This window comes from Hyperolius riggenbachi, chromosome 7 (genome assembly GCF_040937935.1).
Source record: "Hyperolius riggenbachi isolate aHypRig1 chromosome 7, aHypRig1.pri, whole genome shotgun sequence".
Taxonomy (NCBI): Eukaryota; Metazoa; Chordata; class Amphibia; order Anura; family Hyperoliidae; genus Hyperolius; species Hyperolius riggenbachi.
Genome location: NC_090652.1, coordinates 224,610,523 through 224,629,716, shown reverse-complemented (window position 1 = coordinate 224,629,716; position 19,194 = coordinate 224,610,523). Strand labels below are relative to the sequence as shown.

The 19,194-nt window shown below is 45.5% G+C and overlaps 1 protein-coding gene across 1 annotated transcript in view; it reads right to left on the bottom strand.

The window, feature by feature from the left end:
- Nucleotides 1-5,118: 5,118 nt before the first annotated feature.
- PRMT2 (protein arginine methyltransferase 2) overlaps nt 5,119-19,194 on the bottom strand; it is a 486,423-nt gene continuing 472,347 nt past the window's right edge. The window contains exon 10 of the transcript XR_011022800.1: nt 5,119-5,215. The gene's annotated coding sequence lies outside the window, so the exon portion shown is untranslated. The remainder of the gene's footprint in view (nt 5,216-19,194) is intronic.

The window sequence follows — 19,194 nt, the reverse complement described above, 5'->3', positions numbered from 1 at the left end:
GTATGCATCTATCCCCCCTGATCACCTGTCAATCACCCGTCAATCACCCCCTGTCACTGCCACCCATCAATCAGCCCCTAACCTGCCCCTTGCAGGCAATCTGATCACCCACCCACACCATCAGATCGCCCGCAGATCCAACGTCAGATCACCTCCCAAGTGCATTTTTTACATCTGTTCTCTACCCTAAACACCCACTAATTACCCATCAATCCCCCATCAAACACCCCCTATCACCACCTGTCACTGTTACCCATCAGATTAGACCCTAATCTGCCCCTTGCGGGCCCCTAATCAACCGCCCACATGCTCAGATTGCCCTCAGACCCCCCCTCCTTATCAATTTGCCAGTGCATTATTTACATCTGTTCTTCCCTGTAATAACCCACTGATCACCTGTCAATCACCCCCTGTCACTGCCACCCATCAATCAGCCCCTAACCTGCCCCTTGCGGGCAATCTGATCACCCACCCACACCATCAGATCGCCTGCAGACCTGCCGTCAGATCACCTCCCAAGTGCATTGTTTACCTCTGTTCTCTCCTCTAAACACCCACTAATTACCCATCAATCACCCCCTGTCACCACCTGTCACTGCTACCCATCAGATTAGACCCTTATCTGCCCCTAGGGCACCCAATCACCCGCCCACACCCACCCTCAGAACGCCCTCAGACCCCAGCCCTGATCACCTCGCCAGTGCATTGCTTGCATCTATTCCCCCCCACTAATCACACCTTGAGACACCCATCAATCACCTCCTGTCACCCCCTAGCACACCTACGCATTAGATCAGGCCCTAATTTGCCCCATGTAGGCTCCTGATCACTCGGCCAAACCCTCAGATCCCCCTCAGACCCCCTTCCGATCACCTCCCCAGTGCATTGATTGCATCTATTTTCCCCTCTAACCACCCCCTGAGACACACATCAATCACCTCCTGTCACCCCCCTAGCACTCCTATCCATCAGATCAGGCCCAATACAACCTCTCATCTAAGAGGCCACCCTGCTTATGACCAGTTCCACAAAATTTGCCCACTCATAGACCACCTGTCATCAAAATTTGCAGATGCTTATACCCCTGAACAGTCATTTTGAGAAATTTGGTTTTCAGACTACTCACGGTTTTGGGCCCGTAAAATGCCAGGGCAGTATAGGAACCCCACAAGTGACCCCTTTTTAGAAAAAAGTTCCCCAAGGTATTCTGTTAGGTGTATGACGAGTTCATAGAAGATTTTATTTTTTTGTCAAAAGTTAGTGGAAATTGATTTTTATTGTTTTTTCACAAAGTGTCATTTTTCACTAACTTGTGATAAAAAATAAAATCTTCTATGAACGCACCATACACCTAACAGAATACCCTGGGGTGTCTTCTTTCTTAAATGGGGTCACTTGTGGGGTTCCTATACTGCCCTGGCATTTTAGGGGCCCTAAACCGTGAGGAGTAGTCTAGAAAACAAATGCCTCAATATGACCTGTGAATAGGATGTTGGGCCCCTTAGCGCACCTAGGCTGCAAAAAAGTGTCACATGTGGTATCGCCGTACTCAGGAGAAGTAGTATAATGTGTTTTGGGGTGTATTTTTACACATATACCCATGCTGGGTGGGAGAAATCTCTCTGTAAATGGACAATTGTGTGTAAAAAAAAAAAATCAAAAAATTGTCATTTACAGAGATATTTCTCCCACCCAGCATGGGTATATGTAAAAATACACCACAAAACACATTATACTACTTCTTCTGAGCACGGCAGTACCACGTGTGGCACTTTTTTGCACCCTAAGTGCGCTAAGGGGCCCAAAGTCCAATGAGTACCTTTAGGATTTCACAGGTCATTTTGCGACATTTGGTTTCAAGACTACTCCTCACGGTTTAGGGCCCCTAAAATGCCAGGGCAGTATAGGAACCCTACAAATGACCCCATTTTAGAAAAAAGACACCCAAAGGTATTCCGTCAGGAGTATGGTGAGTTCATAGAAGATTTATTTTTTTGTCACAAGTTAGCGGAAAATGACACTTTGTGAAAAAAAAAACAATTAAAATCAATTTCCACTTACTTGTGACAAAAAATAAAATCTTCTATGAACTCACCATACTCCTAACGGAATACCTTGGGATGTCTTCTTTCTAAAACGGGGTCATTAGTGGGGTTCCTATACTGCCCTGTCATTTTAGGGGCCCTAAACCGTGAGGAGTAGTCTAGAATCCAAATGCCTCAATATGACCTGTGAAATCCTAAAGGTACTCATTGGACTTTGGGCCCCTTAGCGCAGTTAGGGTGCAAAAAAGTGCCACACATGTGGTATCGCCGTACTCAGGAGAAGTAGTACAATGTGTTTTGTGGTGTATTTTTACACATACCCATGCTGAGTTGGAGAAATATCTCTGTAAATGGACAATAGTGTGTAAAAAAAATATCAAAAAATTGTCATTTACAGAGATATTTCTCCCACCCAGCATGGGTATGTGTAAAAATACACCCCAAAACACATTATACTACTTCTCCTGAGTACGGCAATACCACATGTGTGGCACTTTTTTGCAGCCTAACTGCGCTAAGGGGCCCAAAGTCCAATGAGCACCTTTAGGCTTTGCAGGGGTGCTTACAATTTAGCACCCCCCAAAATGCCAGGACAGTAAACACACCCCACAAATGACCCCATTTTGGAAAGTAGAAACTTCAAGGTATTCAGAGAGGAGCATAGTGAGTCCGTGGCAGATTTCATTTTTTTTGTCGCAAGTTAGAAGAAATGGAAACTTTTTTTTCCCTTTTTTTTTTTGTCACAAAGTGTCATTTTCCGCTAACTTGTGACAAAAAATAAAATCTTCTATAAACTCACCATGCCTCTCAGTGAATACTTTGGGATGTCTTCTTTCCAAAATGGGGTCATTTAGGGGGTATTTATACTATCCTGGAATTTTAGCTCCTCATGAAACATGACAGGTGGTCAGAAAAGTCAGAAATGCTTCAAAATGGGAAAATTCACTTTTGGCACCATAGTTTGTAAACGCTATAACTTTTACCCAAACCAATAAATATACACTGAATGGATTTTTTTTTATCAAAGACATGTAGCAGAATAACTTTCGCGCTCAAATGTATAGGACATTTTACTTCATTTGAAAAATGTCAGCACAGAAATTTAAAAAAGTCATTTTTTTTTGACAAAATTCATTTTTTTTGATGAATATAATAAAACTAAAACTCGCAGCAGCAATCAAATAGCACTAAAAGAAAGCTGTATTATAGACAAGAAAAGGAGGTAAAATTCAATTAGGTGGTAGGTTGGATGACCGAGCAATAAACCGTGAAAGCTGCAGTGGTCTGAATGGAGAAAAAGGCTCTGGTCCTTAAAGGGGAACTGAAGAGAGAGGTATATGGAGGCTGTCATGTTTATTTCCTTTTATACAATACTAGTTGCCTGGCAGCCCTGCTGATCCTCTGCCTCTAATACTATTAACCATAGCCCCTGAACAAGCATGCAGCAGATCAGGTGTTTCAGTGGTTCAGACTTCTAAGTCTGATCTGACAAGACTAGCTGCATGCTTGTTTCTGGTTTTAATCAGATACTACTGCAGAGAAATAGACCAGCAGGGCTGCCAGGCAACTGGTATTGATTAAAAGGAAATAAACATGACAGCCTCCATATACCTCTCTCTTCAGTTCCCCTTTAAGGGGTAGAAAGACTGTGGTCCTCAAGTGGTTAAGACAAACTTTTGCTTTCTCTGTAGCCATATTCTCATCCGTGTATGACTGTGGCCTTACTGCACATGTACACGTTTGATCTGAGCCTGCGCAGTAGCATGAAGACACGCAAGCACAAAAGAAAAAGCCATGCAAAAGCACATTTTTGCTACATCTCTATGGGCCATGACCATTTACATGTGTGTTTTCTATTAATGCACTGCATTCAGTGTGAATGAACATACATGGTGTATCACACGGTGCATGATGCGTTATGCACAGGGGAAACCGATACACACATGGTCTGAGCACAGCCTTAGGGCATGTTCACACTGAAAATTGCCAAGTGCAATGTGACTGTGTTTTTATCAAATTTCTCGCTATTATTGTGCATTTATAATTTTTTATTACTTGTACCTGCGTTTGCAATACTATTAAGAATTTGCTGCGACCATCTTCCTTACAGTTGCAAGGTCTCCTGTGATAACCCGAAATTTTTTTACTGCACTTCTCAAAAGCAAACGGTTAAAAACGCAGTAACTGCGATTGCATGGAATCTTGTTGCACCACTTTAAATATCGTTTTGCGATTCTCATTCCCATGAGGCACTGAAGTGCAGTGTGCACAGGCTCTAAGAATGCTTATGAAAACCTGGACATTGGTTACATACATTATTTTATGGTTGTTTTTTTTTTAAATAAAGCAAAAAACATTTTTTCTGGTTGACATTAATTTTTGGAGGGTTGTTTAGTAGTCTCAGTACACACCTGACACAAATATGCAGCCAGTGGTGTCAGAACACCTGATTTGCAACTTGTGCTGGGAATGTGACTCATAAATTAATAAAGGTAGAGGGTCAGTCGGTACAACAGTAAGGCGTGTAACACTATTTGTTTCTGTGAAAGAAGCTTACCATTTATGCTGATGCCAGGTTTTCTATTACTAAGAAAAATGCGCTCTCTAAAGGTGCGTGCACACGCACTACTGCCGGATCCTCCTGCTGGGCGGATGTTCAGCTGACGGTAGTGCGTGTGTACGCGCTGTCGGCGGACTGATAAGGCTGTTTCTAGAGGGTCCGGCGGACCCGTTGTTGCATTTAGTAGTAGTGCGTGTGTACGCACCTTAAAGAGACTCCGTAACAAAAATTGCATCCTGTTTTTTATCATCCTACAAGTTCCAAAAGCTATTCTAATGTGTTCTGGCTTACTGCAGCACGTTCTACTATCACCATCTCTGTAATAAATCAACTTATCTCTCTGTTGTCAGACTTGTCAGCCTGCTCTGGAAGGCTGCCAAGTTCTTCAGTGTTGTGGTTCTGTGATGCATCTCCCCCCTCCAGGCCCCTCTCTGCACACTGCCTGTGTATTATTTAGATTAGTGCAGCTTCTCTCTGCTCTATTATCTTTTACAAGCTGGATAAATCCTCCTCTGAGCTGGCTGGGCTTTCACATACTGAGGAATTACATACAGGCAGAGCTGTCTTCACTCTGCAAGAAGAAACAGCCTGACACTTCAGTGGAAGATAGCTGCAGGGGGAAAGAAACACACAAATGATCTCTTGAGATTCAAAAGGAAGGGTGTATACAGCCTGCTTGTGTATGAATGTATTTTATATGTGTGGACATACTGTACATCAACCTACTTCCTGTTTTGGTGGCCATTTTGTTTGTTTATAAACAAACTTTTTAAAACTGTTTTTAACCACTTTTAATGTGTCGAGGAGTGGCGAAATTGTTACAGAGGGTAATAGGAGATGTCCCCTAACGCACTGGTATGTTTACTTTTGTGCGATTTTATCAATACAGATTCTCTTTAAGATACCTCATGTGACCTACTGTGCATCATAGATAAGAATGCAGAATTTTGCAGAGAATATAATATATATATATTATTTTTTTTTTTTTTAAATTGTCTTCTAATAAGTAAGAAAAGTATACAGTCTTCACCTATGTGATAACAGACTGTAGTAAGGATTACTGAAGATAAGCTGAAACAAGACTATGAAAAGTACTCCAGAGAATTAAGACGTCTGAGATATTCCATTGAACATGGATGAAAATAAATATATTTCTGTTTGTGTTTTTTTTTGTTTTTTAAATAAAGGATTTTCTTGTTGTCTGTTTTTTGCTTTTTTTCCCCTCTATACTTTGGACATTCTGCAATTGCAGGAGGAGTACTACTATATCCCAGGATTCATTCTCCTGGGACAGTGGAGATATGTGGGGCACCTTTTAACTTAACTTAAAAGGAAGCTGAGGTGTGAGACCTATGGAAGCTGCCATATTTATTTCCTTTTAAACAATACCAGTTTCCTGGCAGTTCTGCTCATCCTTTATGCACCAGTAGTGTATGAATCACACATCTGAATCAAGCACTTGGCAAATCCAGTGAAACATCAGATCTTCATGCTTGTTCAGGGTCTGTGGCAGGGCAACCAATTTGGATTGTTTAAAATGAAATAAATATGGCAGCCTCCACATCACTCTCACCTCCGGTTCACTTTAAATAGCACCCAATGCTTGTGTCTTTAGCTGAATACACATGCCCGACCTAAGTGGCTGCCTGATTTAATTTGAATGGAGACACCCAGAGGCTTGCATCTTGCTGCCACATACATGTAAAAACTATGGGGAAATTTTGGAAAAAAACAGATCACCCTATTCTAGCTATTCTGCCTATTATTAAAACTATTCACCTACTGATAATCTTACTTTTTTGCTCCCCGCGTAAAATCGAGCTGCAGCAATAGCCGGCATCCTAATTACTCAGTGACCACTGCTATAGCTGTAATTCACTTTATGGTCTATGATGGTGCCCAAATAGCGAGTGCCACACAGTGCCCAAAGAATCTGTTTTGGCTGCTGCCAGCTAGCCTCTTCTACTTACACTTCCGCTGGAAAAAAAAAGGTGATTTCAGAATTTTGTCTTGGAGGGAAACTGTGCCCTTCATGCCTCCAGAGTTTTATTCTTCAAGGGTGAGACAAAGGCCACAAAATCTTTCTCTCATCAACTTCTCCAATAAGTTAATTACATTACTACCTCTGAACAAATCCCGACAGCACGAAGCAGGTTCTTTTTTCAGCGCCAAGCACCTGATCTGGGCTCTGCTATAGCACTTATGCTATAGTGTGCACTCTGGGCAAAGGTAATTTGGGGTTCCCACGACCCCTGAAGCACCTCTCCCTTCATGTTGCTATGAATCGGAGGGGGAATAGCATTTAATGCCGTCATTTGGCTCACCCTGCGCCCAACTCACCGGAGGCATTACAGTACATATGCCGAAAGCATGCTGTGCTCAGTCAATGGCCAAGATGTGAGCCGGCCACTTCACTGTAGTGTTGTTGCTGGAAATGACAACATCCCTCCTGGACCGTGGCAGGTAATTTGGGTGCCGCTGCTGGATATAACTGGAGCCAGAATTTACGCCAAGAAGATACGAGTAGTATTAGGTGTAGGGTTTACAGTAGGAATAGATTTAGGAGTAGCTTGGGACAGGATTAACCTCCCTGGCGTTCTATTAAGATCGCCAGGGAGGCAGCGCAGCGCTATTTTTTAAAAAAAAATTTCTATCATGTAGCTAGCCTTGCGCTAACTACATGATGCCCCCCTTCCTTACGCATCCCTCCCACCCCTCCGATCGCCGACGGCGCTATTACCCATAAGAAAATCCCGTTTTGAACGGGATTTCTTTTAGGGCTTCCCCCGTCGCCATGACGACGATCGTGATGACGTCATCGGCGTCGTGACGTCATCCGGAGTCCCGATCAACCCCTCAGCGCTGCCTGGCATTGATTGGCCGGCTGCGCAGGGGTCTCGGGGGGGGGACGACCCTTACGCGGTGGGTATCGGCACATCGGCAGCTATTGTCCACAACATGCAGCAAGCAAAGTGCTTGCTGTGTGTTTAAAAAAACAAATATATGAAAGCTGGCCCAGCGGGGCCTGAGCGGCGCCCTCCGGCGGTAATGGACGTAATAACTCGTCCATACCGCTAAGGAGGATTTATATTAATGAAAGGATGACACAAGTTAAAAGCCTTAGAAGAATATTGGCAGTATTACCGATATTCTACTGGCGGTTTCACCCGGCGCCCTTATTACATGTATGCTCCTGGCGCCCTGCAAGGATAACATGGCAACTTATTAACTCCGTGTTTAAAACCGATTAAAAAAAAAAGCCAGATACTTACCTAAGGAGAGGGAAGGCTCTGGGTCCTATAGATCCTTCCCTCTCCTCTCCCGGTCTCCGTTCCAGCACTGGCTCCCTGTAGCAGTATTCGACCAATTTGGTCAAATATTGCTGTCTCCGTCATCGAAGAGAGGCTTTGGAAGTCTTTGGGAGCCTGAGTGCTCCTGAAGAAAGGCCACTCCATACTGTGCACATGCGAGCGCCTTCTCTCGCGTACTCGTGCGTGCGCAGCAGGCCTGGATTTACAGCACAGGAGCCTAGAGGCACAGAAGTCCTGGTACTTTAAAACCTGCCCTCCATGAACCTACAAGTACCCACTGAGCAGGGCTGCAGTTGCCCCTTAGCATCAGGTAGCCAGATGTACCCTCAGCAATAAGAAGCTAGTTGTGCCCTCAACTGAAGGGAGATCTGGTCAGTGGAATGCCGGGTGACTAACCTCTCATTTAAACTTCGCTTGGGACACTTCCTGGGTAAGACAGGAGAGAGGCACTTGGGAAGGGGAGGGAGCCGCCTTTCCATTAAGCGCCTGTAGGCACGTGCCTTATGGTAAATCCGGCCCTGGTGCGCAGTATGGAGCCCCCTGTCTTTGAGAGGACTCAGCTCCTGAAGACTTACAAAGTCCCCTGCGTTGGGGAATTCAAATGGGGAAGCTAGTGCTGCACCAAGGGCACCAGGAGAGGAGAGGAAAGGCTCTATGCAGGGGTCCCCAACCACCGGGCCGCGGCCAACTGCCGGTCCGTTGGCAGTTTCCAGCTGGGCCGCGGCGGGTCTGTCCTCTCGCCCCTCCCCCCCGCGGCCGCCACTCATGTTGCCTTATGAGCGAGCGTCCCCTTCCGGATACCCTCAGGCGCCTCTCTCCATGGTGGCGGCGTAGCGTATCGCCGCTACAGGAAGCTGCTGCCCCGCCTCCTTCCCTCCTCCGCAAGACGTGCTGATGTTATCGGAGATGATGCATGAAGGAGAGAGGCGCCTGGGGGTATCCGGAAATGGCCGCCCGCTCATAAGGTAACAGAAGCGGCGGCTGCGGGGGCACCACCTACCCATACTAGGGTACTATACTGGGCACTATACAGGAAGTGCAGAATTATTAGGCAAATGATTATTTTGACCTCCTCATCCTCTTTATGCATGTTGTCTTACTCCAAGCTGTATAGGCTCGAAAGCCTACTACCAATTAAGCATATTACGTGATGTGCATCTCTGTAATGAGACGGGGTGTGGTCTAATGACATCAACACCCTATATCAGGTGTGCATAATTATTAGGCAACTTCCTTTCCTTAAGGAAAAATGGGTCAAAAGAAGGACTTGACAGGCTCAGAAAAGTCAAAAATTGTGAGATATCTTGCAAAGGATTGCAGCACTCTTAAAATTGCAAAGCTTCTGAAGTGTGATCATCGAACAATCAAGCGTTTCATTCAAAATAGTGAACAGGGTCGCAAGAAGCGTGTGGAAAAACCAAGGCGCAAAATAACTGCCCATGAACTGAGAAAAGTCAAGCGTGCAGCTGCCAAGATGCCACTTGCCACCAGTTTGGCCATATTTCAGAGCTGCAACATCACTGGAGTGCCCAAAAGCACAAGGTGTGCAATACTCAGAGACATGGCCAAGGTAAGAAAGGCTGAAAGACGACCACCACTGAACAAGACACACAAGCTGAAACGTCAAGACTGGGCCAAGAAATATCTCAAGACTGATTTTTCTAAGGTTTTATGGACTGATGAAATGAGAGTGAGTCTTGATGGGCCAGATGGATGGGCCCGTGGCTGGATTGGTAAAGGGCAGAGAGCTCCAGTCCGACTCAGACGCCAGCATGGTGGAGGTGGCGTACTGGTTTGGGCTGGTATCATCAAAGATGAGCTTGTGGGGCCTTTTCGGGTTGAGGATGGAGTCAAGCTCAACTCCCAGTCCTACTGCCAGTTTCTGGACTGGAAGACACCTTCTTCAAGCAGTGGTACAGGAAGAAGTCTGCATCCTTCAAGAAAAACATGATTTTCATGCAGGACAATGCTCCATCACACGCGTCCAAGTACTCCACAGCGTGGCTGGCAAGAAAGGGTATAAAAGAAGAAAAACTAATGACATGGCCTCCTTGTTCACCGGATCTGAACCCCATTGAGAACCTGTGGTCCATCACAAAATGTGAGATTTACAAGGAGGAAAAACAGTACACCTCTCTGAACAGTGTCTGGGAGGCTGTGGTTGCTGCTGCACGCAATGTTGATGGTGAACAGATCAAAACACTGACAGAGTCCATGGATGGCAGGCTTTTGAGTGTCCTTGCAAAGAAAGGTGGCTATATTGGTCACTGATTTGTTTTTGTTTTGTTTTTAAATGTCAGAAATGTATATTTGTGAATGTTGAGATGTTATATTGGTTTCACTGGTAAAAATAAATAATTGAAATGGGTATATATTTGTTTTTTGTTAAGTTGCCTAATTATGTACAGTAATAGTCACCTGCACACACAGATATCCCCCTAAAATTGCAAAAACTAAAAACAAACTAAAAACTAATTTTAAAAATATTCAGCTTTGATATTAATGAGTTTTTTGGGTTCATTGAGAACATGGTTGTTGTTCAATAATAAAATTATTCCTCAAAAATACCACTTGCCTAATAATTCTGCACTCCCTGTACTAGCCACGCTGGGCACTATACCAGCCATACTGGGCACTATACTAGATATACTGGGCACTATATACTACCTATACTGGGCACTATACTAGCCATACTGGGCACTATACTAGCTATACTGGGCACTATACTAGCCATGCTGGGCACTATACTAGCTATACTGGGCACTATACTAGCCATACTGGGCACTATACTAGCCATGCTGGGCACTATACTAGCTATACTGGGCACTATACTAGCCATGCTGGGCACTATACTAGCTATACTGGGAATTTTACTAGCTATACTGGGGCACCAACTACCCATACTGGGCACTATACTAGCCATACTGGGGCACTATACTATCCATACTGGGCACTATACTAGCCATGCTGGGCACTATACAAGCTATACTGGGCACTATACTAGCCATACTGGGGCACTATACTAGCCATACTGGGCACTATACTAGCCATGCTGGGCACTATACTAGCCAAGCTGGGCACTATACTAGCCATACTGGGCACTATACTAGCCATGCTGGGCACTGTACTAGCCATGCTGGGCACTATACTAGCCATACTGGGGCACTATATTAGCTATACTGGGCACTTTACTAGCTATACTGGGGCACTACCTACCCATACTGGACACTATATTAGCTATACTGGGCACTAGACTGGGGCACTACCTACCCATACTGGGACTATACTAGCTATACTGGCCACTATACTAGCTATACTGGGGCAACTAATCTCCCTATACTGGGGCAACTATGCTAGCCATGCCGCCGCACCCCAGCCCCCACCCCCGTAACCCGCTGCGCACAACACTGTCCACTAGGTCGCGCAACCCCTACATCAAGCCCAAAGCACCCCCCCCCCCCCCCCCCGGTCCCTGGAGAAAAATTTGGTCAAAAAGCGGTCCCCAGGCCGGAAAAGGTCGGGGACCCCTGCTCTATAGGACCCAGCAGGGCCGGGCCGAGGCATAGGCTGGAGAGGCTCCAGCCTCAGGGCGCAGTGTACAATTCATTCAGCTGTCATTCCTAATTGTGTTTGAAGCAGAAATAAATAAGAAGAAGCAGTGACTGCAAGCCAGATAACTAGATATTAAGGTGTTGGGGACGTTGTGGGCCCTGTGGCCCTCTTAGTCTAATAGCAATCAGTGTGTGACAGCTGGGGTGGGAGGGATGGAGGGGCGCACTTTGGTGTCTCAGCGTTGGGTGCCGGAGGACCTTGTCCCATCTCTGAGACTCAGAGCCTTCCCTCTCCTTAGTAACTATCTGGCCTTTTTTTTTTTTTAATGACTCTATGATTTTAAAAAGCAGTGGCCTAAGACGCAGGTGGCCTGCTCTGCTCCCTGATCTGCATTGAACTCCTAGCAATCTTCCCAACAGATTACTTCCATGCATAAATGGCACCCAATGCTTGATTCTGTAGGTCTGGGGTTCCCTGTGCCTGTGCTTAGCTGGGCCCCCAGACTGTGCAGTGTCCCGACCTTTGGAACACTGTGGGTAATATCACTCATAGAGAGAGACGTCTACAACCATTCTCACTGCTATCATCTGGTGTCTGTACTGTGTAAAGCAGCATGATTTCTGTTGGTATGGACACTGGATTACAATTGTGAGAATAGCTGTGGGACGCAGTACTCTCTTGGCAGTGTGGTATCGGTGTGCCCTAGATCGTCAGTGTCCCCTAAACGACATTATGTAGCATTCACACGTCATCACTTTAGGGCCTGTTACTCATGCACAATAGAACTCCGAAACAGCTAATAAACAGCTTGTTTCAGATACATGCGCAGTTGCCCTAGAATAAGGAAACTCAGAAAAAGGACTGCACCATTCACCATATGGACTGCACATTTGCTTTAGTACCACAGGAAGCAACAGCCGAGAGACAGCAGGAGGTGGGACATCTATTGACTGCTGCAGCAGGGCAGCTCAATGTTATAGGGCAACTGTGCATGTCTCCAAAACCAGCTGTCTATCAGCTCTTTCACAGACTGAAAGTTCTATTGCGCATGAGTAATGGACCTAGCGTGATGACACGACATTGCTACTGCTACATAATGATGTTTAGGGGACACACTGGTGATCTAGGTGGTGGGTACAAGGCTTTACATTCTCAAAGATGTCCAGCTCCCTTTATTTTATCACACTACGTCAGGATGTCAAATCACTTCAGAAATCCCACTTAGGCCTCGAACCCACTAGGAGCGCTTTTCTGAGCACTTTGTGATTTGAAAAGTTCTTGCTAATGTTATGCTATGGGTGTGATCCCACATTTCATTTTATAAAAATCCCCCATAGCATTGCATTAGCAAAAGCTTTTTCAAATCACTAGCACTTAGAAAAGGCTGCTAGTGGGTTTGAGCCCTAAGGCAGGAAACACACTGAATGTGATTGTACGTGTTTTGCCGCAGATGGTGAAATGAGCATGATTCCACAGGCTATTGAAGTCAATAGCCTTGTGCGGGAAACACTCGTGACTGTTCGTTCGCGTTTTGTGTTCTTGATTTTCCATGCGTTTTTAACCACTTGAGGACCTAGGGCTTTCTACCCCTTAAGGACCGGCCACTTTTTTTCCATTCAGACCACTGCAGCTTTCACGGTTTATTGCTCGCTCATACAACCTACCACCTAAATGAATTTTGGCTCCTTTTCTTGTCACTAATAAAGCTTTCTTTTGATGCTATTTGATTGCTCCTGCGCTTTTTACTTTTTATTATATTCATCAAAAAAGACATGAATTTTGGCAAAAAAATGATTTTTTTAACTTTCTGTGCTGACATTTTTCAAATAAAGTAAAATTTCTGTATACATGCAGCGCGAAAAATGTGGACAAACATGTTTTTGATAAAAAAAAAAACCCATTCAGTGTATATTTATTGGTTGGGTAAAAGTTATAGCGTTTACAAACTATGGTGCCAAAAGTGAATTTTCCCATTTTCAAGCATCTCTGACTTTTCTGACCCCCTGTCATGTTTCATGAGGGGCTAGAATTCCAGGATAGTATAAATACCCCCCAAATGACCCCATTTTGGAAAGAAGACATCCCAAAGTATTCACTGAGAGGCATAGTGAGTTCATAGAAGATATTATTTTTTGTCACAAGTAAGCGGAAAATGACACTTTGTGAGAAAAAAAAAAAAAAGTTTCCATTTCTTCTAACTTGCGACAAAAAAAAATGAAATCTGCCACGGACTCACCATGCCCCTCTCTGAATACCTTGAAGGGTCTACTTTCCAAAATGGGATCATTTGTGGGGTGTGTTTACTGTCCTGACATTTTGGGGGGTGCTAAATTGTAAGCACCCCTGTAAAGCCTAAAGGTGCTCATTGGACTTTGGACCCCTTAGCGCAGTTAGGCTGCAAAAAAGTGCCACACATGTGGTATTGCCGTACTCAGGAGAAGTAGTATAATGTGTTTTGGGGTGTATTTTTACACATACCCATGCTGGGTGGGAGAAATATCTCTGTAAATGACAATTTGTTAATTTTTTTTACACACAATTGTCCATTTACAGAGATATTTCTCCCACTCAGCATGGGTATGTGTAAAAATACACCACAAAACACATTATACTACTTCTCCTGAGTACGGCGATACCACATGTGTGGCACTTTTTTGCACCCTAACTGCGCTAAAGGGCCCAAAGTCCAATGAGTACCTTTAGGATTTCACAGGTCATTTTGAGAAATTTCGTTTCAAGACTACTCCTCACGGTTTAGGGCCCCTAAAATGCCAGGGCAGTATAGGAACCCCACAAATGACCCCATTTTAGAAAGAAGACACCCCAAGGTATTCCGTTAGTAGTATGGCGAGTTCATAGAAGATTTTATTTTTTGTCACAAGTTAGCGGAAAATGACACTTTGTGAAAAAACACAATTAAAATCAATTTCCGCTAACTTTTGACAAAAAATAAAATCTTCTATGAACTCACCATACTCCTAACGGAATACCTTGGGGTGTCTTCTTTCTAAAATGGGGTCATTTGTGGGGTTCCTATACTGCCCTGGCATTTTAGGGGCCCTAAACCGTGAGGAGTAGTCTTGAAACGAAATTTCTCAAAATGACCTGTGAAATCCTAAAGGTACTCATTGGACTTTGGGCCCTTTAGCGCAGTTAGGGTGCAAAAAAGTGCCACACATGTGGTATCGCCATACTCGGGAGAAGTAGTACAATGTGTTTTGGGGTGTATTTTTACACATACCCATGCTGGGTGGGAGAAATACCTCTGTAAATGGACAATTGTGTGTAAAAAAATCAAAAGATTGTCATTTACAGAGGTATTTCTCCCACCCAGCATGGGTATGTGTAAAAATACACCCCAAAACACATTGTACTACTTCTCCCGAGTACGGCGATACCACATGTGTGGCACTTTTTTGCACCCTAACTGCACTAAGGGGCCCAAAGTCCAATGAGTACCTTTAGGATTTCACAGGTCATTTTTGTTTCAAGACTACTCCTCACGGTTTAGGGCCCCTAAAATGCCAGGGCAGTATAGGAACCCCACTAATGACCCCATTTTAGAAAGAAGACACCCCAAGGTATTCCGTTAGGAGTATGGTGAGTTCATAGAAGTTTTTATTTTTTTGTCACAAGTTAGCGGAAATTGATTTTAATAGTTTTTTTTCACAAAGTGTCATTTTCCGCTAACTTGTGACAAAAAATAAAATCTTCTATGAACTCACCATACTCCGTACGGAATACCTTTGGGTGTCTTCTTTCTAGAATGGGGTCATTTGTGGGGTTCCTATACTGCCCTGGCATTTTAGGGGCCCTAAACCGTGAGGAGTAGTCTTGAAACCAAATGTCGCAAAATGACCTGTGAAATCCTAAAGGTACTCATTGGACTTTGGGCCCCTTAGCGTACTTAGGGTGTAAAAAAGTGCCACACATGTGGTACCGCTGTACTCAGGAGAAGTAGTATAATGCGTTTTGGGGTTGTCACGATTGTGGAACTTTCCCCGTGATCAGCGCACAACGCGTGCGCTGACACGGCGGAGATCCTCCACAAGCGTATAATTTGCAGGAACCCAGCAAAAGGTGCTATGCACCTGTAGAGGGAAATTCCTGTCGGCAGATGGCGCTGGGGAGTGCAGAGGAACCAATCCTCTGTACCTCCACAAGTGCCAGACAGGAATTGTACGAAGCGCAGAACGCAATCGCAAGAGAGGCGATTGCGAATGAGATTGAGCAAAAGGGATAGGTTGTATGTGTGTGCGCCAATCCAGTCGCCACTCCGCGACCGCGCACACACAACAGCAGATACGAAATAGGAACGCGATCGCGAGAGGTGCGATCGCGAGACGTGACACAAGGCAGAACAGAATAGAATACGAGGGTAGCAAAGGCACAGCAAATACAATAAGGAGATACGGAAAATAACAACCGCTAGCTAACCGCGAACACCGCACTCATTCGCAACAGTGCACGCGGTTATGCGCGATCTCCACGTGATAAGCACAATAGAGACAAGCACACCTAACTAACCATAAACAGACAAACATGAAACAGGGGACGCGAGCGCTTGCTTAACGGTTACCTCACCGAGCCTGTAGCAAGCGCAGCGGACAAGACAGACACACGAAAAACAAGAACTAGGCAGGAAGGATCCACCGCTCTTCCGCCAGAGCAAGTGTGATCCAAGCAGGAACACAGATCAGAAAGATCCACAGCCGCTAACGCTAGCGGCTAGTGCGATCTCAGCAAGACAGAACGATTCGCTATCAACCGCCGTTGGTGACAGCGCAATCGCGACCGACAAGACAGAACAGAAGGATCCCCAGCGCTCGCACAAAGTAGCTAGCGCGATCCCAGGAAACAGAACAGAAGGATCCCCAGCGCTAGCACAAAGTAGCTAGCGCGATCCCAGGAAACAGAACAGAAGAGATAGCTGGCAGCAACCGCTGCACCAGCTATACTCCAAGAACATAGATCAGAACCATTTCCTGTCAACCACCATAGGGACAGGACAATGGCAAACAGGCAAGACAAGACAGAACAGGCAATACAGATAATACAACCTGACTGGGCTAGAAGGGGAGCCTAAAGCAACCCCCAGGAATTAACTATACTAGATAGCAATGGCTGACACTCCAGCAGTGTCCATCAGGAACTGAGCATGGAAGGGAAATGACCAGCAAAGCATTGTGGGAAAGACATAGTACTTATAGTACACGCCTCCAATGAATGTGGCCAGGCAATTTGCATGACAACGTATGCAAATTCCTCTGCAAGCACAAGCTGCAAAACTGACAGAAACTCTTCTTTCCAGAGTCCTGCAGCATGCAAACTTACACAATGGTCAAAGGGCTGCCTGTCTGCACAGGCAGCTAAGCAAATCATCACAGGGGTGTATTTTTACACATACCCATGCTAAGTGGGAGAAATATCTCTGTAAATGACAATTGTTTGATTTTTTTACACACAATTGTCCATTTACATAGAAATTTCTCCCACCCAGCATGGGTATGTGTAAAAATACACCCCAAAACACATTATACTACTTTTCCTGAGTACGGCGGTACCACATGTGTGACACTTTTTTGCAGCCTCGGTGCGCTAAGGGGCCCAACGTCCTATTCACAGGTCATTTTGAAGCATTTGTTTTCTAGACTACTCCTCGCGGTTTAGGGCCCCTAAAATTCCAGGGCAGTATAGGAACCCCACAAGTGACCCCATTTTAGAAAGAAGACACCCCAAGGTATTCCGTTAGGTGTATGGCGAGTTCATAGAAGATTTTATTTTTTGTCACAAGTTAGTGAAAAATGACACTTTGTGAAAAAAAACCAATAAAAATTAATTTCCGCTAACTTTTGACAAAAAATTAAATCTTCTATGAACTCGTCATACACCTGACATAATACCTTGGGGTGTCTTTTTTTTCTAAAATGGGGTCACTTGTGGGGTTCCTATACCGCCCTGGCATTTTACAGGCCCAAAACCGTGAGTAGTCTGGAAACCAAATGTCTCAAAATGACTGTTCAGGGGTATAAGCATCTGCAAATTTTGATGACAGGTGGTCTATGAGGGGGCGAATTTTGTGGAACCGGTCATAAGCAGGGTGGCCTTTTAGATGACAGGTTGTATTGGGCCTGATCTGATGGATAGGAGTGCTAGGGGGGTGACAGGAGGTGATTGATGGGTGTCTCAGGGGGTGGTTAGAGGGGAAAATAGATGCAATCCATGCACTGGGGAGGTGATCGGAAGGGGGTTTGAGGGTTTGGCCGAGTGATCAGGAGCCCACACGGGGCAAATTGGGGCCTGATCTGATGGGTAGGTGTGCTAGGGGGTGACAGGAGGTGATTGATGGGTGTCTCAAGGTGTGATTAGAGGGGGGAATGGATGCAAGCAATGCACTGGCGAGGTGATCAGGGCTGGGGTCTGAGGGCATTCTGAGGGTGTGGGCGGGTGATTGAGTGCCCTAGGGGCAGATAGGGGTCTAATCTGATAGGTAGCAGTGACAGGGGGTGATTGATGGGTAATTAGTGGGTGTTTAGGGTAGAGAATAGATGGAAACACTGCGCTTGGGTGGTGATCTGATGTCGGATCTGCGGGCGATCTATTGGTGTGGGTGGGTGATCAGTTTGCCCGCAAGGGGCAGGTTAGGGGCTGATTGATGGGTGGCAGTGACAGCGGGTGATTGATGGGTGGCAGTGACAGGGGGTGATTGATGGGTGGCAGTGACAGGGGGTGATTGATGGGTGATTGATAGGTGATTGACAGGTAATCAGTGGGTTATTACAGGGGAGAACAGATGTAAATATTGCACTGGCGAATTGATAAGGGGGGGTCTGAGGGCAATCTGAGCGTGTAGGCGGGCGATTGGGTGCCCGCAAGGGGCAGATTAGGGTCTGATCTGATAGGTAACAGTGACAGGTGGTGATAGGGAGTGATTGATGGGTGATTGATGGGTAATTAGTGGGTGTTTAGAGGAGAGAATAGATGGAAACACTGCGCTTGGGTGGTGATCTGATGTCGGATCTGCGGGCGATCTATTGGTGTGGGTGGGTGATCAGATTGCCCGCAAGGGGCAGGTTAGGGGCTGATTGTTGGGTGGCAGTGACAGGGGGTGATTGATGGGTGATAGGTGATTGGCAGGTGATTGACAGGTGATCAGTGGGTTATTACAGGGAAGGACAGATGTAATTAATGCACTGGCGAATTGATAAGGGGGGGGGGGGTCTGAGGGCAATCTGAGCGTGTGGGCGGGTGATTGGGTGCCCGCAAGGAGCAGATTAGGGTCTGATCTGATAGGTAACAGTGACAGGTGGTGATAGGGGGTGATTGATGGGTAATTAGTGGGTGTTTAGAGAAGATAACAGATGTAAACGATACATTTGGGAGGTAATCTGACGGCGGGTTTGCGGGCGATCTAATGGTGTGGGTGGGTGATCAGATTGCCCGCAAGGGGCAGGTTAGGGGCTGATTGATGGGTGGCAGTGACAGGGGGTGACAGGGGGTGATTGATGGGTGATAGGTGATTGGCAGGTGATTGACAGGTGATCAGTGGGTTATTACAGGGAAGAACAGATGTAATTAATGCACTGGTGAATTGATAAGGGGGGGTCAGACGGCAATCTGAGCGTGTGGGCGGGTGATTGGGTGCCCGCAAGGGGCAGATTAGGGTCTGATCTGATAGGTAACAGTGACAGGTGGTGATAGGGGGTGATTGATGGGTAATTAGTGG